Here is a 26,599-nt window from a genome sequence, read left to right as displayed (position 1 = left end):
ACACATTTGGTAATATGAATTGTTCGTTATTGCAAAAGTTCCTCAGCTGCTACATTTATCTGTCACAAACAGTGCTAATGTAGGAGTCCTGCAAACTGAAATAGAGAGCAGCAAAGAAATGAATGCTCAGTGATACTGAGAAAGGACACTTCATTACGCAATAATCTATTGCATTTGTAGCATCTGAAAGGAAGGATTTGTCAAGTAATTAATTCATTTTCTCTCTCACCTAAGCGTTTTTGCCATCCAAGTGCTCCCTGTCCTCCAAAGTCACGTCCACCTCCAAGGGTGGCAGCAGTGTAACCTACAGACCTTCACAACCATGAAGGGGTTCATACCTATTTTTAAGGACATAGGACAACACAGATATGCGGAAGTGTTTCCCTGAGGCCTAAATAGCATGAGTTCTAACCTAGGATGCAAATGGTTACAGGTCAAGCCATGCTAGCCCTAAGTACCAAGTCAGTGACCAAGGTGCCCATGTATACTTTAAGAAATGTACTTTTTGTTTCTTTGTGATATGTGAAGACATCTAAAGTGCAGAGTCCAGAGTAGAGGTGCCTTCACCCAGGTCTAAAGTACCGCACCTATATGGCCTCCCGTCCTTTGCTACAAACAAAATTATGATAAACATTCTCATTTCTGTCTCCTCAAGGATCTGTGAAGAGTATCTCTGAGATACAAACTCAGGAATCAAATTTTTAATTTCACTAAATATTGATTGCTCACTAGAACAGCCATATTAGTCATACACTCCCTTCTGAAGTACATATTTTCTCTATTATTCCACACAAATATATCATTTTCAAAACCAAGTTGGTATTGTACTTTACCTATTATTTCACAGTTTGAACTTCTCATTTGTCTAGTTTGATATTGATCCATTGGCTGGATCCTTTAGGCAAGATTGTCTACCTGGTAACCACTCAATTGTACCAGCATCTGAGCTGTATTTTTGTATTCTTCACTCAATTAATATACTTCTTTATCCAGAGCACAGACTATAGCAGATTATTAAGAGCTGTTTCAGGCATTGGGGACACAAAGACAAATGAAGCATAATCCCTTACACTCAAGGACCTTGGAGTCTGGAAGATGCAATAAGAAAACTGTTCCAAAACCTTGTAGAATTCAGTACTTACTGTCATTTTCACTTCTTCTTTCACAAATTCATTAATCCTATCAAAAGAAAGAAATGTTAATCTTAAAATACATGTCCCTAGCAAACTCTCACTTGCAATAATGTGTTTATTTGGTAAGAGCACATAAATGATACTTTGATCCTTTCCAGAATCTTGCCTAGAAGCAAAATCAGGTTCGAGTACTCCATCTTCCCCTTCTTTTTTAATGGATTGGTTATTTAATTAGGTTCTTTGTAAGAAATTTATTTATTTTTAAAAAGATTTTATTCATTTGAAAGAAAGAAGATGCACAAGGTGGGCAGGGAGTGGCAAAGGGAGAGGGAGAAGCAGACTCCCCACTGAGTGCAGAACCTGACAAGGGGCTCTATCCCAGGAACTGAGATCATGACCTGAGCTGAAGACAGACACTTAACCAACTGAGCCACTCAGCAATGCCTCTTTGTAAGAAATTTAGAACACCAATTTGTGAGGGTAAATTCCATTTGTGGGAGAAAATTCAGAATGGAGGTAGCCCTGAAGCTGAGGAACAGCTCTGATTTTTGGCAGAATTTGTAAGTCTATGGCTTTCTGATCAACCTTGCTGTGCTCTGTAATCTCACGTTTCTCTTTCTCCATGTTGAAGATCTCACCTTCCTGGTGTCTGAATTTATGCAGCTTCTTCTTGAAGTAAGCATCAGCAAGGTGTTTTAGGATTTTCACACTGTTGATATCAATTTTGGTGGAGGTGGCAACAACAAATTTCTAGTGTTCTATGCAGAGAAATCCAACTGAGAGCCAGAGGTCTGGTCACAAGTAATAAGCCACTGCTCAGTTCGTTCAGGAAAACCACCCTCTTGCCTCTGTGGCACCTAATGAGGATAATCAAAATGGTGCCTCTTTCTTTGTGTCTCTCGTGAATAAATAAAATCTTAAAAGATAATAATAATAGACAAATAAATAAATAAAATTATGTAATCAGAATTGAATATTTAAAGGCAACCCAATCCTCTTGATCATTGAACATCTAGCACAGAACAGGGCAAATATATATTTAATGAATGATAATAAGTGAATGAAAATATCTTCCATGGATTTATGCTTGTTTTTTCTTTGAACTTTATATAATCTGAACATTTTTGTACTTTTTTTTTTAATTTTTATTTATTTATGATAGTCACACAGAGAGAAAGAGAGGCAGAGACACAGGCAGAGGGAGAAGCAGGCTCCATGCACCAGGAGCCCAACGTGGGACTCGATCCCGGGTCTCCAGGATCGCGCCCTGGGCCAAAGGCAGGCGCCAAACCGCTGCGCCACCCAGGGATCCCCATTTTTGTACTTTTTAAGATATAGTTGGATATTCCTATTGTTATAAAAATTTATAACTTAGGTAGTCACTCTCCCCCTACATCACTGTCATTTTTTTCTTCCGTTAATTCCAATTTTTAAAGCATATACAAAAAAAAAAAAAAAGCATATACATCTTTCTGTGTTTGTAACTAGTAAAGATGTTAACTCAAGGCTGTGGGAGCTGCTCAGAAAAACCTTCTTGGGCCTGACACCCCTCACACCTACATGTAATGATTTTCTTTTTCATGGTCAGCAGAAGGACCAACAGCCAGTGACAACTACTTTATTTATTTTTATTTTTTTTACGATTTTATTTATTCATGAGAGATACAGAGAGAAGGCAAAGACATAGGCAGAGGGAGAAGCAGGCTCCCCACAAGGAGCCCAATGTGGGACTCAATCCCAGATCCCCGAATCATGCGCTGAGCCGAAGGCAGACGCTCAACCGCTGAGCCACCCAGGCATCCTGACAACTGCTTTAAAGAAAGATCTATGCCCTTTGCAAACTGAGAAGGTGATATTCCATATGACAGAATTTGAAGCATCTTTTGTTTTTGATAGTCTATAAAAACACTACAAGATATTCTGTGTATCCCAAATAAGATGAAAAAAAGGTGTGATAAAGCGTTGCTGTTAACCTAAAATTTCTACCATTGGGAAAGTTATAAAAGGAGGACGAACCCTTCTCCCTGTTTCCCTCAACTGTTGCTGATAATAGCTCAAAAGTTCCCATAGTGTCAGTGCTGTTGGCTGTGGGCAAAACCCATGAGGGACTAACTGCAGCCAGTCTGGCCTAAAGCTATGAAGACTACTAAAAGAATCCTGTCTTTAGCAGGAGCCTGAATATATGGTGGGTAATGTCTGGATACTGCTTTGTTTTGTTTTTGTTTTTGTTTAAGATCTATTTATTTGAAAGAGAGAAAAAAATAGAAAGAAAGAGCAGGAGGGAGGGGCAGAGGAAGAGGGAGAAGCAGACTCCTTGCTGAGCAAGAAGCCTGCCTAGGGGCTCAATCCCAGAACCCTGAGATCATGACCTTAGATGCTTAACAGACTGAGCCAGCCAGGAGCAGGTGCTTTGCTTTTTATTTGCTAAGAAATTAAGGGGACATGAACCATTAATCAGTCTTTGTTGTTTCTATCCTTTAGTCTCTATCTCACTGTAATCAAAAGAATTAAAGTGTGTTCCTGCCCAAGAAGTCAGGCAAATTCAATTTGGGTAGGCACTAAAACTCTATTATAAAATATTAAGGCAAATTAGAGTTACTTATTATTTCAAAACTGTATGCTTTTCCTATCCTGTATAAACTCTGATATTTTAGATGGAACATAGCCTTATTTTGACACCATAGATAAATCTTGCCATTAAAAAATATGTGCTACAAGGGTGCCTGGTTGGCTCAATCAGTAGAGCATGCAACCCTTGATCTCAGGGTTGTGCATTCAAACTCCATGTTGGGAGTGGAGCCTATTTAACTTTTTTTTTAAAGTGCTACATATTGTATAATTCTATTTATATGACATGCCCAGCATAGGCAAGTCTAGAGAGACAGAAAATAGATTAATGGTTATTAGAGGATGGAGGGAAGGAAGGTAAGGAGTGACTACATAATTGGTACAGGATTTCTTTTTGAAGTAATAAAATACTCTGGAATTAACAGTAATAATGGGGGATCCCTGGGTGGCTCGGCGGTTTGGCGCCTGCCTTCGGCCCAGGGCGTGCTCCTGGGGTCCCGGGATCGAGTCTCGCATCAGGGTCCCTGTGTGGAGCCTGCTTCTCCCTCTGCCTGTGTCTCTGTCTCTGTCTCTGTCTCTCTCTCTTTCTCTCTGTGTCTCATGAATGAATAAATAAAATTTCTTTTAAAAAAAAGTATTAATGGGAGCATCTGGGTGGCTCAGTTGGTTAAGTGCCTGCCTTCAGCTCAAGTCATGATCCCAGGGTCCTGGGATGGAGCCCTTGCATAGATATCCCTGCTCAGTGGGGAGCCTGTTTCTCCCTCTCCCTCTCAGTGCTGCCCCTCTGCTGGTGCCCTCTCTCTTTTTTAAATAAATAAATAAATAAATAAATAAATAAATAAATAAATAAATAAATAAAATATTCTTCAAAAAATAGTAATAATGGTTGTAGAACATTGTAGTTATACTAAAACTCACTCAATCATGCAGTTTAAATGGTAATTTTTAGGTTATGTGAATTTTATCTCAATAAAAAAACTGGAAGGGGGCACCTGGCTGGCTCAGTCGGACAAGCATACAACTCTTGATCTCGGGGTTGTAAGTTCAAGCCCCATGTTGGTTGTACAGATTAGTTGGAAAATGAATAAATTAATTAAAACTTTTTTAAAAATGTTTTTTAATCTGGTTTCTTGTGCTCCGGTATTTTAAATTTAGTTTTGTCAAATGTAAGGGGACATATAAAACAACAACTTATATAAAGCTGCAGAAGACTAATATTAATAAAAGATGAGTTGGCCAAAGGGAAGAAAGAAAAAAAAAAAAAGAAGGAAATGTGTATCTTTGAGACGCCTACCTGCATTCAGGGACCCATGTGGCCTGGAGCCCTACCCTTGGCTTTCTAGCATGCTCATACTGCCACCTGGTGGCATTGAATCCCCAAAGCAGTCTACCGTCCTACCACCCTGAAGGCTGCCCTAGCTCATCTGAATTCCCACATCAGAGAGGATCCCCACACTTATGATTGGCCATCTCTTACCTATTCTTCCCTCCAAGCTTGTCCTCTTCTGGTTGTAAAGGACATGCAAAATGAAAACCCAAGTGAGTAAACATATTAAGATCTAAATTCTGGGATGCCTGGCTGGCCTGGGCATGCAACTCTTGATCTCTGAGTTGAGTTCGAGCCCATGTTGGGCATAGATTTTACTTTAAGAAATAACAAAAAGATTACTAAAATCCCAAATAACTTATAAACATATTAACTCAGAGAGGTGGCAGAGGTAGAACTGCAGACACACCCCCATTTGTTGCATCAAATAAATATGCATTGAGCCTGCTTTGTGCTGGGTATTGCTCCAAGCCTAGGAATATACCAGAGAATATAATTGATGAAAATGGAGCTCATGTTCTTGGGGTGTGGGCAGGACAGTAAAAATGAATGAACATATTAACATGGATGGATCTCATCAACATAATTGTGTGTGTATAACTTAAGTTACATTATATGAACAGCCAAGGAGTACAGGTTAACCACATGTTAACATGAGGAAAAGCACCAATTTGTAGCATTTGCTGATTTCTATAATATAAATACTCCTGTTGTGGCTAATTCTCAACTATTGGTGGTTTAATAACCAGCTCACAATATTCCTACAATGTTTTTTTTTAAGATTTTATTTATTTATTTATTTATTTATGATAGACAGAGAAAGAGAGAGAGAGGCAGAGACACAGGCAGAGGGAGAAGCAGGCTCCATGCCGGGAGCCCGACGCGGGACTCGATCCCGGGACTCCAGGATTGCGCCCTGGGACAAAGGCAGGCGCCAAACCGCTGAGCCACCCAGGGATCCCTATTCCTACAATGTTAACATTCAGTCCTTGCAAGCCTGTATGAGCAAGCTTCAGCACCCACTGCTGAATCAGTTGACCCTGCATAAGAGCATGGATGATTCATTCATAATAATGGAAGGGAAGAAACAGTAGTTGGTAGAGCTTGCTGTTAGGTGAGTAGATAAGGTAGTGGGAGCTTATAGAAATTATCTTGTTTTCGGGATCCCTGGGTGGCGCAGCGGTTTGGCGCCTGCCTTTGGCCCAGGGCGCGATCCTGGAAACCCGGGATCGAATCCCACGTCGGGCTCCCGGTGCATGGAGCCTGCTTCTCCCTCTGCCTGTGTCTCTGCCTCTCTCTCTCTCTCTCTGTGTGTGACTATCATAAATAAATAAAAAAAAAAATTAAAAAAAAAAAGAAATTATCTTGTTTTCCTAGTGATAAAGGAAGCAAATGAGTTGAAGAGGGATAAGTTTTGAAAATAAAGAAAAAGGAAAGAGGAGGGAGGGACCAAGATGGTGACATAAGAGGCTCCTGAACTTTCTTTTTCCCATGGTTGCATCAGATATATAGCTATATGTGGAGCAATTCCCTCTGAGGGAAATCAAGAAATTAGCTGAGTGATTTTTACACATCAGGCAAATGAGATACACTCTTTCCATAAACTTCACCTCTGGTACAGTACCACACAATCAAGAGAGAATCCCCAACTCCATTTCATTAAGATCAGTCCTCACTCAGGAGAACCAGCTTCTCTCTGAGGATCAAAGGTTTTGGATCACATATCTAGTGTCCCAACTTGTAAAGCTTCTACCTAAGGGATGGGCCCCCCAATCACCTTGCTTTGATAGTCAAGGGGGCTTGTATTCACAGCAAACAAAGAAGTAGTTTTTAAATAGGCATTGGTGAACTTTCCCTGCCCCCACCCCTGAGCCCTACATCTGGGCTCAGCATAGAGGGAACAGATAAAAATGCCAGTTTTTTCTCCCAGTTTCTCTCCAAAAGAGGTTTAACTCCCAACATTCATAGCTACTGCCTGAGAGTCCAGCTTCTAATAAGCCTTCATCTAGGTGCTAACTGTGATCCTTCCTTTTGGGACACTGTCAGGTCTTGGCACACCTTAAGTTACTGGGAGCCATTAAGAAGAAAAATGGTAGTTTGGATCATCACAGTTTTGAGAGGCAACTAGGAGCTCAGGTCAGGCTGATTGGCAAGGTTTATCTCCTGCAGAAGTCATGCCTCTCAGATGGGAGATGCGGCTATCTCATATAATGTACAGAAACCAACACAGAGAGTCAAGGAAAATGAAGAGGGAAATATGTTCCAAACAAAAGAAAAAGATAGGGATGCCAAGGTGGCTCAGCGGTTGAGCATCTTCCTTTGGCTCAGGTCATGATCCCAGGGTCCTGGGATCGAATCCTATATCAGACTCCCCACAGGGAGCCTGCTTCTCCCTCTGCCTATGTCTCTCTCTCTGTGCGTGTGTCTCTCATGAATAAATAAATAAAATATTAAAAAAAAAAAGATAAATCCCGGGCAGCCCAGGTGGCACAATGGTTTACTGCTGCCTTCAGCCCAGGGTGTGGTCCTGGAGACCCGGGATCAAGTCCCACCTCAGGCCCCCTGCATGGAATGGAGCCTGCTTCTCCCTCTGCCTGTGTCTGTGCCTCTGTGTGTGTGGGGGTCTCTCATGAATAAATAAATAAAATCTTTTAAAAAAATAAATCCCTAGAAATAAATTGTAATGAAATGGAGACAAGTGAGAGAACCCAACAGAGAGTTCAAAGTAACAGTCATAGTAGGGTGCCTGGGTGGCTCAGCCAGTTAAGCATCTGACTCCTGATTTCAGCTCAGGTCATGATCTCAGGGTCATGAAATCAAGGCCTGAGTTGGGCTCTGCACTTGGTGTGGAGCCTGCTTAGGATTCTCTCTCCCTCTGCCCCAACCCCCACCATTCTCTCTCTCTGATAAATAAATAAATAAGTCTTTTTAAAAAATAACAGTCATAGGTCAGAACAATGCATAAACCAACAAAGAATTTCAATAAAGAGATAGAAAATATTAAAAAGTACCAAATAAGGGCACCTGAGTGGCTCAGTGAGTTAAGTGTCTAACTCTTGGTTTTGGCTAGGGTTGTGGTCTTGGAGTCATAAGATCAAGCCCTGTGTTAGATACCACACTCAAAGTGGAGTCTGCTTATTCCTCTCCACCCTTCTCTGCTCCTCTCCCCACGCTCTCTCTCTCTCAAATTAATACAATTTTAAAATATTTTATTATTTATTTGAGAGAGAGAGAGAGCCAGAGAGAGAGCACAAGTGAGGTAAGGGGCAGAGGGAGAAGCAGACTCCCCACTGAGCAGGGAGCCTGATATAGGGCTAAATCTCAGGACTCTGGGATCATGATCTGAGCTGAAGGCAGTTGCTTAACCAAAAGTGGATTTTTAAGTCACCCAGGCGCCCCTTAAAAAAAAATTTTTTTTTTTTAAAAAAAGATACCAAAAGGAAATCACAAAGCTGAAGAATGCAATGACTGAACTGAAAATTTTAATAGAAAAAAAATCATCAAATCACAAAGGAAGAGAATGAGAGAGGAAGAAAGGAACAAGGAGACTATAAAGCATCTGGAAAACAATTAACAAAATGGCAATAGTGCAGTTTGCAAGTGCATATTATCCATGATTACTTTAAATGTAAATGGAATAAATTCTCCAATCAAAAGACATAGAATGGCTGAATGAATAAAAAAAACAAAACTCAACTACATACTATCTACAAGAGACACGCTTCAACTTAAAGGGCACACATAGACCAAAATCAACAGGATGGAAAAATATATTCCATGCAAATGAAAACTAAAAGAAAGCAGCAGTAGCTATACTTACATTAGACAAAAGAGACTCTCTCTCAAATAAATAAATAAAACCTTTTAAAAAATAAAATAAAAGCACAGATTCCGGCCACTATAGCTCCCATTCCCAATATTATAAAGATGATAGATGACATCCAAAGAACCCAGGGCCCCTACTTTGCTGTCCAAGATTTAGTCAGACATGTTTTACCTGGTCCTAATAACAGAAGACCCACACTTCAATTTTCTTTCAGTTTTGAGGGTACCCGGTATACCTTTACTGAGCTTCCCAGGAATTAACTAAATAGCCCTGCCATCACACATACCCTATGCAAACAAGATCTAAATTCACTCAAACTAATCCACTGCTGCCTTCAACATCATATAGATGACATTCTACTGTGGAGGTCCTCTGAGGATGTCATCAGGAAGACTTACACCTAGTAAGCCAACATCCACAGCAAAGAGGATGGACCCTTGCTCCACATAAGATCCAAGGACTGGCCACTTCTATTCAGTTTCTTGACATGGTTGGTCAGGTGAGAGCTACAAAATTCCTCTTGCTATAAAATATAAAATATCAACTCCTCACCATTAAGCCTCCCACTACACTATGGCACGCACAGCACATATGATGTCTTTTCATCTTTGGACTACATGTTCCACACTTAACCATATTACTTAGGCCTATTTATGCCATTACATGAAAATCAGCTTTCTTTTCTTCTTTTTTCTTTTCTTAAAGATTTTATTTATTTATTTATTTATTTATTTATTTATTTATTTGAGAGAGAGAGAAAGTACATGAGCAGCACAGGAGGGGCAGGGGGAAGAGACTATGGGGAGACACAGGGGGGCAGGAAAGGGATAGCCAGACTCTCCACTAACACAAAGCCCAACATGGGGCTTGATCCCAGGACCCTGAGATCATGACTTGAGCTGAAGTCAAACACTTAACCACCTGAGCTACCCAGGTGCCACTAAATCAGCTTTTTCCTATTGAGGAGTACCTCAATAAACTGCATCATGGCTGGCCCAACAAGATATGCATCAGGCCCTGCTTTAGTCCCTTGAGGTTCAGACTTCTGAATTGAATCACTGGTGATGTTTCATTACCATGGAGTCTCTGGATGAAGCATAGCTCTACCTGGCTGTCCATGGGGTTCTGGACCAAACATCTGCCCCAAATAGCAGTCGTATATGACACTTAAGCACCACAAGTTGGTAGCTTACTGGACCCTTTTAGAGAAAAAGATATTAACAGGCTTCCAGCTTCACACACCAAGTTCCCATCTTACCTTGGTTTAGGGTTTCAATGTAAAAGAGACTCAGCAGGGCCACTGAGGCCACACTGTTAAATGGGAACTCATACCTTTAGGAAAGGACTAACCCTGATATCAAGGGTTCTTCCAAAATACAGAAGGATGTGGCTTCCCCCATGCTTGGCCCCTTGTCCACTGATATTGAGGTGCAGCGAGAAGCACCTTCACTGCGGGCCCCTCTAATAGTTTGGATGGACCTGCTATGCTATGCTATGCAACCTGCTTGGAGGCTGGAGCATATCATCAAGCTAAGCTGCATATCCCTAGTCCAGGGGAGCTCTCCTGGCTCAACCCAACTGGCAGAGCTAGTGACCGTGTGCCTGACTTTACAATGGGCCATGAAAATGAGACTCCCAAGGGCACACATTTTTACTGACTCCTGAACAGTAGCCAATAGGCCCACAGTCTGGTCTGGACAGTAACAAAGGAATAATTTCATGATTCAGGGAAAGCCTATCTGAGTTATCTCTACTTGGAAAGAGAGCCAACTCACATATGCCAATCATGCTTGATCATGTCTCTATACACATGCCAGCAAACACCAGAAATACATTATAATAACATTGTAGCTGCCTTATCCAAATTACACACCTGTTCCAAGGCTCTGTGTGGGCCACTTCCCAAAATATTGAACACAGTTCCAGACACAACTATTCCTCCAGAGATGTCATATCCACTAGCAGGATGGGCCATATCCTCTCAGGCCATAGGGGAAGTGATGGCACTCCCTTATTAGGCCTACTGTCATTGCGTCCCCCTCACCCTGGTTCTAGCTAAAGTGATGGTAAATAACCGCCCCTCTTTGGTCCTAAAGAAAACTCTACAAGACTCTGGAAAACATGTACTTCCTAGGGTAACAGACCTTATTCACAACAGCAAATTGATTTTTTTCAAGCTGCTGCCACCCTCTGCTGAAGTTGGTAAGTACATAACAACCATAATTGATACCTTCACTAGACTGCTGCTAACCACTTTTCAGCATATCACTCTTTCTTAACCAGATATACGCTCATCTCCTTCAGCTCACCAGACATCATAGATTTAGATCAAGGAACCCATTTCTCCTCCCAAGTTGTTTGGTCACAGGCTTTAGAACATAGAATCTTGTGGAATTTCAACCTAGCTTACTGGTCCCAAGAGGCTAGACTTATAGAGAGACAGGCACAGTGACCTGCTCAAAGACTTGCTTTCTAAGCTTTTTAAACAGTAAGGGGTCCCCAATTGGATAGTAATTTTATTCCAGGCTCTTAAACTGCTTAATTCTCAGACCTCATGTCTCCAAATTTCCCACATCAATCATCAGTCTCCTCCAAGGACTCCCCTGATAGCATTTCCAGGGAACCTCTACCCCTTTCATTTCAGAGAGGACATCACTCATCTGCTCACCAGGAGAATGCTCCCTTTACTGTGTTGACTTTTCCACCATCTCATCATCTTACATATGCTAGCAACCTGACCAAGGGCAGATGGTGCAAACTCACGCTCTTATAATATATAGAGCCCAAGGAGACAAACCTCTACCAAATTGCTTAGCAATCGCGATTATATAAATATCATTGGCCCAGTCTGGTTGGCTCAGTCAGTAGAGCGTGCAACTCTCAATCCCAAGATTGCAAGTTCAAGCCCCATGTTGGGCATGGAGCCTACTCTAAAAATAAACAAACAGGGATGCCTGGGTGGCTCAGCGGTTGAGTGTCTGCCTTCGGCTCAGGGTGTGTCCTGGGGTCCTGGGATCAAGTCCTACATCAGGCTCCCTGCATGGAGCTTGCTTTTCCCTCTGCCTATGTCTCTGCCTCTCTCTCTCTCTCTCTCTCTCTCTCTCTGCCTCTTATGAATAAATAAATGAAATCTTTAAAAAAAAATTTTATAGAAGATTGAAGTTATAGCTCTAGGACCCACTAGCAGAACAGTGTAGATCTCAGAGAAAGGAAAAGAGGCCTTCTGCCTGGTGGATGCCAGTCACATTAGGAAATGAAATCCAAACAGAAATTCTGGGATCTATAACCCTTATCAATAGACTGAGACAAGGCCCCTATCCCACCTTAGAGAAAGAGGTTAATGGTCTCTTGTTCCAAAGCAAGTACACTCCTCTTTTGGTCAGTATTCAGATTGTTCAATGGAAGAAAGCCCAACAAGCTAGTCAAATGCAAATGTTCTCTGTTGTGGCTGTTACTGGTATTATGCACAGCCTTGATAAGAGGGTTGCTAGTAGACCCCAGGACCTAACCCTGTTTCAGATGTGCTGGAACATTATCAGCCAAGTGTACGACTGCACCACAGAATGACTGTGTGGGCCCTGTTAGAAAGGCTTTAGCCAGCATGTTGTGGAGCCCTGATCCTGACCCAAAGCTCACCTCCATCTACACTAAATGGTGCCAATGAAAGTGATACTTAAATGGTTACTCCCTCCTTATCCTATGTCTCAAATTATTTCCCAGGCAGAATGTAGCCAAATTAGACTCATCTGGATGGCAGATTTGTGCCCTGATGAATTTCCAATAGTTGTAATGGGCTAGTCTCTAGATTGTAAAACTGCTATCCACAAAATCTCCCTACAATTAATGTATTAATATGCCCATTATCTATATACATTGTGGATGGAGTCTCCACAAATCTTGGTCATGGACATTGCATGCTCCTTGCAGGTACATCCTTAATGACCTGATGGAGTTCCCTCAGATCTTCTCACCTAATAGCAGAGTGCATACTTGTAGTTCCATCCTGAGTCAAGCCTCTAGCATATACACTAGGAATTATTTTTTAAATGTTTAAAGTTTATCTATTTATTTTTTTTAAAGATTTTATTTATTTATTCATGAGAGACACACAGAGAGAGGCACAGACACAGGCAGAGGGAGAAGCAGGTTCCATGCAGGGAGCCCGATGTGGGACTTGATCCCTGGTCTCCAGGATCACGCTCTGGGCTGAAGGCAGCGCTAAACCACTGAGCCACTGGGGCCGCCCTAAAGTTTATTTATTTAAGTGATTTCTACACTCAACGTGGGCCTTGAACTCAGTACCCAGAGATCAAGAGCTGCATATTCTACTGACTGAACCAGCCAGGTACCCCTAAAGTTTTTTTTTTTTACAGATTTTGTTTATTTATTAGAGAGAGTGCAAGAGAGGGAGAAGCAGGCTCCTCACTAAGCAGGGAGGGGCTCAATTCCAGGACCCAGGGATCATGACCTGAGCCAAAGGCAGATGTTTAACCGACTGAGCCACCAGCTGCCCCTAAAATTTTAATTATTAAGTAACCTCTACGCCCAACATGGGGCTTAAACTTACAACCCCAAGATCAAGAGTCACATGCTCTTCTGACTGAGCCATCCAGGTGCCCCAAAATAAGAGTCCTTTTTTAAAAAAAAATATTTATTTATTTGTTTGTTTATTCATGAGAAACACAGATAGAGAGGCAGAGGCATAGGGAGAGGGAGAAGAAGGCTCCATGCAGGGAGCCCGATGTGGGACTCGATCCCCAGACCCCGGGATCATGCCCTGAGCCAAAAGCAGATGCTCAACCACTGAGCCACCCAGGCGTCCCAAGAGTCCTTTTCTTATTATATACACTTGGAATTTAACACCAGCCAGCCACTCATACCCTTCATGGATCTCACCTGGGAAGGCCATCCTTCCCCGGGCTGGTCTCTGCCATCCCAAGCACACAAATATCTCAGATGACATGGCCCCAGACTGAGTGAGAGCTCACTGCTGGAGACGACTGTACTTCAGATGACAATGCCACAACCCAAGAGACAGATGAGGAAGACAAAGCATTCCAGCCTTGCTGGACATGGGGACATTCCCCTCCCAGATTGCCTCCATACCAAGAAAGAAGTGACTGTGATGACTATTAGCCTCAAGACCAAGTTGCAAAAATACCTCCAGTTGATTAACATCGAGAATCCCAGAGTTCTACTTTTCTGAAATAGCTAACTACTTGCCTCATGAATTTTGCATCTATCAAAATGCTTGCAAAACTGTAAGTGCCCCTGGCAACACCGGACATCACTTCACATCAGGCCAAACATTCTAAACAGCACTAGCCAAAAACACTTGGTTACAACATCTCTAACATGACTTGCTTAGATTCCATGGTTAGGGACCTCCTGCTGCTGTGTTCACCGCTCAATGTACTAGATTACAGCTTTTATTTTCTACCCTCTGCCTCTATGACAAACCCTACTACTCTCATTATTCCCACCACAATCACCAACATCTTCTCAACACCTGAATTTGCTACCTACACTCCTCTACTCATCTTATCCAAAAGCTCTTCCCTGTTGTACGCAACAACCTTGCCCCACACCACAACAAGTGAGCCAGATCTGACATGATTACATTCATAGAAACTTCCAACACAGCAACCCAGGCCTTACAAGTAAAATGATATTGGATCTGGGGGTCCCCAGATGGCTCAGCTGGTTGAGTGTCTGATTCTTGGTTTCGACTCAGGTTATGACCTCGAGGTTGAGATCGAACCCTGTATTGAGCTCTGTGCTCAGCACAGAGTTCACTTGGGATTCTTTCCCTCTTCCTCTCCCTCTTCCGTGGCCTTCACTCCCTCCTCCACCCATCTTGCATGCATGCATGTGCACACACACTCTCTCCAAAATAAATAAATACATAAAATCTTTTCTAAAAATTATATTAGATCTGTTACCATTCAGGGTCAGACCTACAGCCCCATTTCACTATCTATACCACTGTTCTTCCTAGTGATCAGGCCCTTGTCCTAATCCCCACCCTCTCAAACACCATGAACCTCATTAAGGCTAAATAAAACCCCTAATCTAGACCCCAAACAGGGCATGTGGATAAGCATCAAAATAATTAACTCCCTACAGTGGTACTTTATAAAGGCTACCAACTACATTGAAACAGAAAATGTTGGACCTCACCCTATATACTCAGAGCCCCTTAATAATAAATAATGTCCCATTCAAACTCAAATTCTACTGTGTACCCAATTCAAGAGGCCAGGAGCAAGTTCACTTGGCTCTGCCAAGGCTACAAGCAGTCTACAGAGATGACCCTTATTACTGTAATATTGTTACCTCTAATATTCCAGCTACCTTTTATACTCCTGGCACCTCTCCACTAGAGATGTCCTGCTAGTGTACCAAGAAAGCCATTCTTATCCCTATCCTGCTGGGACTGGCTATTACCACTGTTTGACAGACATAGGAACAATACTTCCACCCTAGCCAAATTAAGATAAAATATTAAAAACCACTCAACAATTATCAGCTACCCTAACTAACCACATGCAGACGCTGAGTCTGCATACTGAGTCTGACGCAGCAATAATGCTCACTACTACAAAATGGTGATGAATAATCAACTGGCATTAGATTTCCTATTGGCTGAATGGTGTGGAATCTGTTCTTTACAGGGAACTTCTTGCTGCATGTACATTAACAACTCAGGACAGGTACAGACCAACCTCTAGAAGATGTGTCAAGATTTACATATCACTCATCATATATCCAAAATATTTCAACAAATTCCCACACTCCTCAAGTTCCCTGGTTTGTTCTCATGGCTTTCACCATCGACCTGGGAGGATAAATAAGAACTGGATTTCAAACAGTAGCATGTTAATTAATCATAGGCTTCATCATTATTGCCTTGGTTAAATATGCTTTACGATGGCTTCAGAAAACAGTAGCTATTCTTTGAACATATCTGCCACACAAGTGATTGTTATTCCTGATGTTGAAGCATCACAAGATGGATTGCTGAGAGTTTAGCTAAGCTACTCCACAGCATTGCGGCCTTGGCATCCATTTTGTTTGGCTAACTGACCTGTGGGGACTTTAAACTGATGCTAAAAAATAAAAAAATAAAGTAAAATAAAATAAAATAAACTGATGCCAGCCCATCATGCAGGTAGATCTCCCAGATGACAAACATATCCTGTCTCTCAGGAACACAAGTAAATGTAAATTCCCAATGTGACTCTTCCAATAGCCTTTGTGATAAAGTTTCTCCAATCTCCCAGGGCCTACCCCTTGTGCACACCTTAGATGAGACCACCCCCCTCCCATAGAGTTTACCAAAACTCTACTGTTTTTTGTTTAAATCCAGCCTCAGCCCAGGAAGCACTCCATCCTCAGACCCTAATAAGGGCATGTGCTCCAGGTCCTGTAATTCTCTTGGCCTATACCCTGCCTTGACCTCCCCATGTGGCTTTGTGAAGCATCATGGTACATATCTCACCAGGACTGTGAGTTATTATAAGCTTCTATATCTCAATTTCTCTTGTGGTCTTTTATTGAGCCATATGCACCACAGGGCTCTACTTAACAAATGTTGATTTAACAAAATCATAACAAAGTTCTGCACAGTAAAGGAAACCATCAACCAGACGAAAAGACACCCTATGGAATGGAAGAAAAATTGCAAACCATGTTGCAATTATCTCTTACCAGATAGATAAGAAGTTAATGTCTAAAATATACAAGGATTTCATGAAAAAAAAAAAACCAAATAACCCAATTTTAAAAGGGGCAAAGGACCTGAATAGACATTTTTCTGAAAAGAAATACAAATGGCCAACAGGTACATGAAAAGATGCTCAACATTACTAATCATAAAGGATGCATAGCTTATGCAAATCAAAACCACAATGAGATATTACCTCATATGTGTTAGGATGTCTATTACCAAAAAAGGTCAAAAATAACATATGCTGGCAAGGATGAGGAAAAATGGAAACACTTGTACACTGTTGGTGGGAATATAAACTGGTATAGCCACTACGGAAAACAGTAGGAAGGTTCCTCAAAAAATTAAAATTAGAACTACTGTATGATCCAACAATCCCACTTCTTGGTATATACCTCACGTCCACTGCAGCACTATTCACAATAGTCAAGATATGGAAACAACCTAAGTCTCCATTGACATATGAATGGATAAAGAAAATGTGATATATATATAAATACATAATAGAATATTATGCAGCCTTGAGAAAGAAGGAAACTTGCCATTTGTGACAACATGGGTGAAATTCAAAGGTATCATGCTAAGTGAAATAAGCCAAAGAAAGACGTATTACACAGTATCATATTTATGGAAACTTTAAAAAAAAAAAAAGGTGAACTTAGAGAAACAGAGTAGAATAGTGGTTGCCAGAGCTGAGGGATGGGGAAAAAAGGGAGAGGTTAGTTAAAGGGTACAAACTTTTAGTTATGAGTAAGATCTAAGGATCTAATGTAGAACATGGTAACTATCATTGATAACACTATATTGTATAACTGAAATTTGCTGAGAGAACTTAAGTGTTCTCATCCAAATCCATCAATCAATCAGATGGACTGCTTGAATTGAGATGATGGAGGGGTTGCAATTGGAGTCAAGGCCAATCTCCATAATAAGTGAGTGAGTGACTAGGAGGGGGAGAGCAAGAGCCTTGCAGGAAGGGACCAGGATGTTGGAAAGTGCATCTACATGGAGAGGGAGAGCACCCAGATTTAAGACTGGTGTAGTGTTGAAGAGAAGGACAGAAACGGAGCTAAGTAGGCAAATGCAGTAGGGAGAGGCAGTGAGTGATAAGGTCTGATCTGGAATTCAAAACTAAACTTTTCTAGAAAATAATTCAGGGAGGGAGAATAGTTTTGAAGCAGTGATAAGGAGGAAAGAAGCCTGCCCCATCTCCAAGTTCCCATACAAGACAACACTGACACAATTTGAGAAGGCTCCAGAAAAAGCAGTTCCTTCAGGGCAGAATCAGTGTTTCTCAACCTAGCACTACTGAGGTTTGAGGCCTGAGAATTCTTTCTTTCTTTCTTTCTTTCTTTCTTTCTTTCTTTCTTTCTTTCTTTCTTTCTTTCTTTCTTTCTTTCTTCTTTTTTTTTTTTTTTTGGTTTTTTTGTTTGTTTAAGATTTTATTTATTATTTGAGAGAGAGAGAGCATGAGTGGAGGGAGGGGCAGAAGGAGAAGCCGTCTCCCCACTGAGCAGGGAGCCTGATGTGGGGCTCTATCCCAGGACCCCAGGATCATGACCAGAGCCAAGGCAGACACAACTGACTGTGCCATCCAGGTGCTCCAAGCCCAAGAATTCTTTAAAGTGGGGACTGCCCTGGGCATTGTAAGATCTTTAGCAGCATCCCTGGCTCCTGTCCAATAATTGCTGGTAGCACCATCTTCAATTGTGACAATCAAAAATATTCCAAAGCTTGCAAAATGCCCTCTTAGGAGCAGGGCAAATTACTCCCATTGACAACCAATGGGCTAGCACAAGAAGATAAAGGAAATACTCAGAGATTTAGAACATAGAGGGTTTTGCAGATGACTAACCATGAGCCCTAGAAGGCATGGTGGAAAAGGTGGAGATAAATTTAAGCTGAAAGTTCTTCTGTACACCACCCAAATTATATCACTATAACAACAAACAGATCAAGGTCAGTCCTATTGAGGTGTTTATAGATGCAATGAATATTCTCTGTTTTCTGCAAAGGTGTCTCTCTGCTTCTGAAGTTGTTCTCCCTGATATTATCATCACCCTATGAAGGTTGGACTGATGCTCCCATGTGACAGGGACAAAAAGCTAACAGACTTGGCTATCAGTGCAGGTCCGATTGACAGTAACAAAATTCCATGGTACAACGAGGTTGACATATTTAAGAATGTAATCACGGAAAAAAAAAAAAAGAATGTAATCACGGGAAGTTCTGAAAGCTGGAAAAGAATCCACAAATTGGACTTAAGTTTAATCAATGATCTTGTATAAGTAATGTCGGTGATTTAAGATATTTTTTGAGTAATCAAGATAGTTACGTGATTCAAAATTCAGAAAGTACTGAAAAGTTTGTAGTAAAAAATATTCCTTATCTGCAGGGAGGAGAACTGAAAGGCTTAGGTGAAGGGAGTAATACCAGTTCTGTTTATATCCTTTCAAATACTCTGTGTGTATACAAGCTAATATGGATCCTAAATAGATCTTTTTAATACGTTATATGTTAATATTCTTAGACAAATGCAAAACATCATATTCAACTATAAATGATATTGTTACATTACATAAAACTTCTTATACTTTCCCTGAACCTAATATAACATTGCATGTCACTAATATATATATAACTGCATTATCAGTTTGTATAATTAATTATATTTAATGCATCATACAGCATCATAATTTTTCTTTTTAAAAAAATTTTTTGCACCATAATTTTTCTATAGGGTCCTTCTATTACTTGAACATAACATCTGACTCTTTTTTACTGCTGCAATAAATTGGAAAGAAAAAAAAATCATCACCATCATGGATTCACATTGCTTCATTGGGGCAATTTTGTTTGGCATCATTTTGGAATTAAAGCAAGTAAGAGTTGGGACGCCTGGGTGGCTCAGTGGTTGAGCATCTACTTCTGTCTCAGGGCATGATCCAGGGGTCCTGGGATGGAGTCCTGCATTAGGCTCCCTGCAGGGAGCCTGCTTCTCCCTCTGCCTGTGTCTCTGCCTCTCTCTATATATCTCTCTCATGAATAAATAAATAAAATCTTTTTAAAAAAATTAAAAAATAAAGCAAGAGTCAATATAATGGTTTTATATTCTAGGTAGATTGTTTGTTTGTTTTTAAAGATTTTATTTATTTTTAATTTATTTTTATTTATAATAAATAAAATAATTTATTATAATAAATAAAATAAATAAATTTATTTATTAATTTATTTTTTTGAGAGAGAGTGAGAGAAAGAGAGATGAGGCAGGTGGAGGGGGGCAAAGGAGGAAGGGAGAAGCAGACTCCCTGCTAATCAGGGAGCCTGATTCAATGTGGGGCTCTATTCCAGAACTCCGATCATGACCTAAATTAAAGGCAGACACTTAACTGACTGAGCCACACAGGTGCCCCCAGGTAAATTATTTAGATGCCTTTTTTCTCTTTGTTGATTTTTCCATTTTTACTTATAGCATGCTTAAATTTGAGATATAAAATATAAAATTCCCTATTTTTTAAAAAGATTTTACCCATCCACTTGACTACAGAGAGAGAGAGAAAGCAAGCACAAGCAGAGGGAGCAGCAGACGAAGAGGGAGAAGCAGGCTCCCCACTTAGCTGGGAGCATGACCCTGGCAGGATCATGACCTGAGTTGAAGGCAGATGCTTAATTGATTGAACCACTCAGGAGTCCCAAAATTCACTATTTTAAAGTGTACACTTCAATGGGTTTTTGTATATTCAGTATGTTGTGCAACAACCATTTCCACTATCTAATTTCAGACCATTTCCATCACCCCCAAAAGAAACCCCGTACCTATTAGCAGTTAGTCCCTATTCCTCCCCTCCTCATCTCCTGAATGATTACTTATCTACTTTCTATTTCTATTGATTTGCCTACACATGACATTTCACATGAATAGAATCATACAATATGTGGCCATTTGTGTCTGGCTTCTTTCATTTACCATGTTTTTAAGTTTCATCCATATTTTAGCATCTATCAGTATTTCTTTTCTTTCTTTCTTTTTTTCTTAGGTAGGCTCCACACCCAGTGTGGAGCCCAACACAGGGTTTATTTATTTATTTTTTTTTCCAACACAGGGTTTAAACTCATGACCCTGAGATAAAGACCTGAGCTGAGATCAAGAGTTGTGCACTTAACCAACTGAACCACCCAGATGCCCCCAATATTTCTTTTTTTGTGTGGCTAAATAATATTCTATTGTAGGGATATACCATATTTTGTTTTCTTATCAGCTGATGGACATTTAGGTTGTCTCCACCTTTTAACTATTAGGAACAGTGCTGCCATAAACGTATGTGTACAAGTTTTTATACAAACATGTTTTCAGTTCTCTTGGGTGTACACCTAGAAGTGGAATTGCTGAATCATATAGCAACTCTGTGTTTAACTTTTTGAATTGCCAAACTGTTTTTCACATCAGCTGACTATTTTATATTACCATCGGCAATGTATAAGAGTTTCAATGTCCTATTTTTCCACAGTCATCAACGATTATTATTGTCCAGTTTTTTAAAATTATCATCATAGCCATTCCAGTAGGTGTGAAGTGGAATCTCATTGTGGTTCTGATTTGCATTTCCCTAATGACTCATGATGTTAGACCTCTCTTCATGTGCATATTGGTTATTTGTATATTTACTTTGGAGAAAGATATATTCAAGTCCTTGCCCATTTTCTTTTTTTAAGATTTTATTCATTTATTCATGAGAGACACACAGAGAGAGAGAAAGGCAGAGACCAAGGGAGAAGCAGCCTCCATGTAGGGAGCCTGATGTGGGACTTGATACCAGGATCACGCCCTGAGCCAAAGGCAGATGCTCAACTGCTGAGCCACCCAGGCATGCCTCCTTTGCCCATTTTCAAATAGAGTTGTTTGGGTTTTTCTGTTGTTGAAATGTAAGAGTTATTTATATATTGTAGATATTAGACTCTTATCAAAGATGTAATCTGCAAATACTTTCTATTACATGTTTTTTCACTTTGTTGATAGTGTCCTTTGACACACAAAAGTTTTAAATTTTGATGAAGTCTAATTTATCTATTTTTTATTTGATATTGATCTCTCTTTTACTTTAAAGTATTAAAGTTACAGATTATAGGTGAATGTGGCAGTCACCTGCTATGAGTGCTCTAGGTGATATGATGTATGTAAGTGGAAAAACACTGTAAGTGGGAATCCCTTTCAGATCTATCATTGAAAAACTTCTAAAAAAAAAAAAAAAAGAAAAACTTCTATGCCACCTTTAGAGGTAACTATCATACCAACACCTTACTTTGAAATTGACATTAAAGGGAAAGAATTAAACATTTATCCTTTCTAATAGGAACCATATTTCAGAGTCATCAATTTTTGGGTGATTAAGAAAGGTCTTCCAAAATATCTATTGTTTTGACAGAAGATTGCCAGTTGGTGAATATAGAGATAAGACAGAGGTGGTAAATCACCATTTTGAATAGAATGATTGATTCCAACAGAGATTTTCAATAGGTAATGACATACTAAATGAAGAGTTGGTAGGAAATTGCATATTCACATGGTGTGGAAATACCATTCCCTGATTGCTTGTTGGTAGAATGTAGCTTAGCAGGGAAGGGACCTGTCTATTGCAACCTTGACCCAGTGATTTGTCTTGGCATCACTGCCAGTATGATCACCTGACATCATGTAGCTTCTGATATATACTGTACAGCATCACCCATGAAGTATTCTTGCCAAAAATATTTAACTTGAATCTAACAAGCCCTTAAAATATAGGAAACATAGAGAATAGAGGAGCAAGTGAAATGACATTATGAGGAAATAATCAAATATCTAGGAAGAGGGACATAATACACCTCTGTTGCCAGGTCTCTCCAACAAGCAAATGTCACTTAAAAATAAAGAAGAAAGGGAAATAAAGAATGAAAGAAAAGGGGAAAGAAGAAGAAAAAAAAGAAGAAACAGGGGAGAGGGGTGCTGGGTGGTTTAGTTGGTTAAACAATCAACTATTGATTTTGGCTCTGGTTATGATCTCATGGTCGTGAGATCAAGCCCTGTGTAGAGCTCCAAGCTTAAGATAGAGTCTTCTTGGGATTCTTTTTTTTTTTTTTTTTAAAGATTGTATTTATTTATTCATGAGAGACACAGAGAGAGAGGCAGAGACACAGGCAGAGGGAGAAGCAGACTCCATTCAGGGAGCCTAATGTGGGACTCAATCCCGGGACTGCAGGATCACACCCTGGGCGGAAGGCCGCTGAGCCACCCTGGTGTTCCTCTGCTTGGGATTCTTTCTCTCCCTCTCCCTCTGCTCTTCCCCTGTGCTTGCTCACTTGTGAGTACACGCTCTCTCAAATAAATAAGTCTTTAAAAAAGAAAGGGGAGAAGGCAGAAGGGAAAGAGAAAACTAGGAATTTTCTAGATTAAAAGGGATTTAAGGGCAGCCTAGGTGGCTCAGAGGTTTAGCACCTGCCTTCAGCCCATGGCGTGATCCTGGAGACCCGGGATCAAGTCCCATATCGGGCTCCCTGCATGGAGCCTGCTTCTCCCACTGCCTATGTCTCTGCCTCTCTCTGTGTGTCTCTTATGAATAAATAAATAAAATCTTAAAAAAAAAAAAAGATTTAAGAGGCAAAACCAGCAAAAGCAATCATGATGCTTGATTAGATTCAGATTTCAACAAAAAAATTTGAAAGTTTAGGGACAGTAGTGGAAATCTGAATATGGACTGAGTATTAGATAGTACCAGAGAATTATTGTAAAATTTTTGGTGTGATAATGGTATTGTAGGTTGTTGCAGTTATTTTTTTTAAGATTTCAATTTATTCATAAGAGACACAGAGAGAGAGAGAGGCAGAGACATAGGCAGAGGGAGAAGCAGGCTCTATGCAGGGAGCGCAATTCGGGACTCAATCCCAGAGCCCAAGGATTAGACCTGAGCCAAAGGCAGACATTCAACCACTGAGCCACCCAGGTGCCCCAGTTATATAAGAAAAGTCATTTTTTAAGAGATGTATATTGAAAGTCACACAATATCAGGATATTTCAATTTCATTAAAACACTTATGCATAACAGTCTTTTTTGTATGCATGTTTAAAGCAAACACTCAAATTAAAAAAAAAACTATCACTGCAAAATAATGACTTCTTTGGACCATCTTGCTGCACTGTCAAATCATTTGTATAAACTCTTTTGTATATTTGCTTTTACTTTACTTTTATGAATGAGTGTACAATTTCAACACTTCCATTCCTGATAAACAAGTAGGATTTGAATGATTAATTAATTAATGATTGAATGATTAATATAAATCTTGGGTCTACTCACCTGAACTCTGTATCTGAGGTGCTAGAGGCATGCTGGGAGCACTGGAGCCTAACATTTAGGAGTATAAATCCACCCAATTTTATTTATTTTTTATTATTGATTTTAAGTAAACTCTACCCTCAATGTGGAGCTCAAACTCATGACCACAAGATCAAGAGTCACATGTTCTTCTGACTGATCCAGCCAGACACACTAAAACATGGCTAATTTATTTTTATTTTTTTTAAAAACACCTTATCTATTTATTCATGAGACAGAGACACAAGCAGACTCCACACAGGGAGCCCGACATGGGACTTGATCCCAGGTCTCCAGGATCAGGCCCTGGGCTGAAGGCTGCACTAAACCATTAAGCCACCAGGGCTGCCCCATGGCCAATTTTAAATCCCAACTCTGCATTGTGCCAGCTGTCTGACTCATCTTGGACGATCTACTCTACCAACTTTCAGCCTCAGTATTCCTACCCATGCAATAGAGGCAACAATATTTTTAACTTTTTATTAGGTTGTCATGGAAATAAGGTAAACTATGTAGGATACTTAACACAGTGCCTGATGCAAGGTGAGGACCCAAAGCTGTTTTAATTACTACATGATCTTGGGTGGGTCACTCAAATTCCACCTCTGTAAAATCAAGACAGTGGATTAGATTTTTCTTCTAAACTATCTATTGGTGTAAATGACTTCTCCCTGAGCTTTCATTTCTGCATTTGAAATGAGAAGACTGGAGATACCATCTATTTCTAATATCTCTGATCATGAACGGTCCTACTAAACTTTCACTAACATAGACGAACAGGGAAGTTAGCCTCAAATAACCAAAACCACCTCCTGTGTCAGGAGTGAGAAGTTGAGCTTGGGGAAAGGAAAGACACTTTACCGTATTTTCAACATCTCCCAAGATCTGCCTGGATATTGATGCTTTATTAAATGAGAAAATGTATATAAAATGATTCATAATAGGGGGTATAAATAGTACAGATGGCATCATGATCATAGAAATGTTATGATGATGATGATAATGAGGAGAGAATTAAGAAGATAGTTCTTTTCCTTTGTTAGGAAGTCCATAATGAAATGGTACTATTTTTCCCATTAAGTGGATTGTGGCTATTAAGTAATGAGCCTTACTTAACAATATACAGAAAGGACTTGAGTAGCTCAGTTGGTTAAGCATCCAACTCTTGGTTTCAGATCTGGTCATGATCTTGGGGTCATGGGATAAAGCCCTGCATGGAGGTCTACACTCTGCTAGAGCACCTGCTTGAGATTCTCTCCCACCCTCCCCCTCCCACTCCTGCATTATGTGCACTCTCTCTCCCTCTCTCCCTCTAAAATAGAGAGAGGGAGCATGCAAGTGAGAGGAGAAGCAGAGGGAGAAGGACAAGCTGACTCTTCACTGAGCACAGAGCCCTTATAGATCAAGGGGCTTGATCCCAGGACCCTGAGATCATGACCTGAGCTGAAATCAAGATTCAGGGGCGCCTGGGTGGCTCAGAGTTTGAGTGTCTGCCTTCGGCTCAGGGTCTGATCCCGGGATCTGGGATCGAGTCCCGCACTGGGCTCCCTGTGAGGAGCCTGCTTCTCCCTCTGCCTGTGTCTCTGCCTCTCTCTCTCTCTCTCTCTCTCTCTCTCTCTCTCTGTGTGTGTGTGTGTGTGTGTGTATGTCTCTCATGAATAAATAAACAAAATCTTAAAAAAAAAAAAAAAAGGAAATCAAGAGTTAGACAGCCAACTGAGTCACCCAGGAGCCTCAGCAAATAAATCTTAAAAAAAAAAAAAAAAAAAAACCAATATATAGAAAGAGGATTTGCCCTATCAAATATTAAAACTAAAAAGCCTTTACAATTAAAACAGTATAGGTGGGATGCCTGGGTGGCTTAGTGGTTGAGTGCTTGCCTTCGGCTCAAGGCATGATTTCAGGGTCCTGGGATCAAGTCCCACATCAGGCTCTGCACAGGGAGCCTGCTTCTCCCTCTGCCTATGTTTCTGCCTCTCTCCCTTTCTCTCTCATGAGTAAATAAATAAAATATTTTAAGAAAAAGACAATATGGTACTGGAGCATGAACAGACCAGGGGAATACCATAAAAAACCCAAAAACAGATTCAAGTGCATAAGGAAATTTAGTATATGATAAAAGTGGTATCTTACTTAACTGGGGCAAAGACTTTTTTTTTTTTTTTTTATAAATAGTACTTTGACAAATGGGTAGCCATTTAGTAAAAGGTAAAATTAGATCCATACTCCATAATATACGTAAGAATAAACTCCAAGTGGATCAAGAATCTAAATGTAAAATACAAAACTATACAATGATTAGAAGAAAACATGAATGAACTCCTCTTTAACCTCAATGTAGAGAAATGTTTTCTAACTATGATTCAAAATCCAAAGGCAATAAAATAATAAAAAGATTCAGAGGCACTTGGCTGGTTCAGTCAGTACAACATGTGACTCTTGATCTCAGGATGGTGGCTTCAAGCCTCACGTTGGGTGTAGAGATTACTTAAAAATAAAATATTTTAAAAAATAGATTCAAACTAATTCATAGAGAATTACTTAGAGATTCTTTATGGCCCAATCTGAGACAACTTGAGCAAAAAAATAATAGCAATAGATTATAACACATAGAATAAAATAAATATCTATGAGCTCATACTGATAGAAATAAATAACTGAATAAAT

General features: G+C 40.2%; 1 protein-coding gene across 8 annotated transcripts in view; it reads right to left on the bottom strand.

Annotated features, from left to right (window-relative positions):
* Positions 1 to 26,599, bottom strand: part of CCDC126 (coiled-coil domain containing 126) — a 105,436-nt gene that overhangs the window by 74,538 nt on the left and 4,299 nt on the right. For 2 of the 8 annotated variants that reach the window (XM_049093713.1, XM_025464378.3), the window contains exons 1-2: positions 10,728 to 10,949; positions 1,143 to 1,179 (exon numbers count right to left, since the gene is read on the bottom strand). The gene's annotated coding sequence lies outside the window, so the exon portion shown is untranslated. Of the gene's footprint in view, positions 1 to 1,142; positions 1,180 to 10,727; positions 10,950 to 10,998; positions 11,227 to 26,599 lie in introns of those variants that run through there. The other 6 variants (XM_025464379.3, XM_049093714.1, XM_025464377.3 and 3 more) reach the window with 5 other exon arrangements.

The sequence above is a fragment of the Canis lupus genome, chromosome 14, assembly GCF_003254725.2.
Source record: "Canis lupus dingo isolate Sandy chromosome 14, ASM325472v2, whole genome shotgun sequence".
NCBI classification, from domain to species: domain Eukaryota; kingdom Metazoa; phylum Chordata; class Mammalia; order Carnivora; family Canidae; genus Canis; species Canis lupus.
This window is presented reverse-complemented; position numbering and strand designations above follow the sequence as displayed.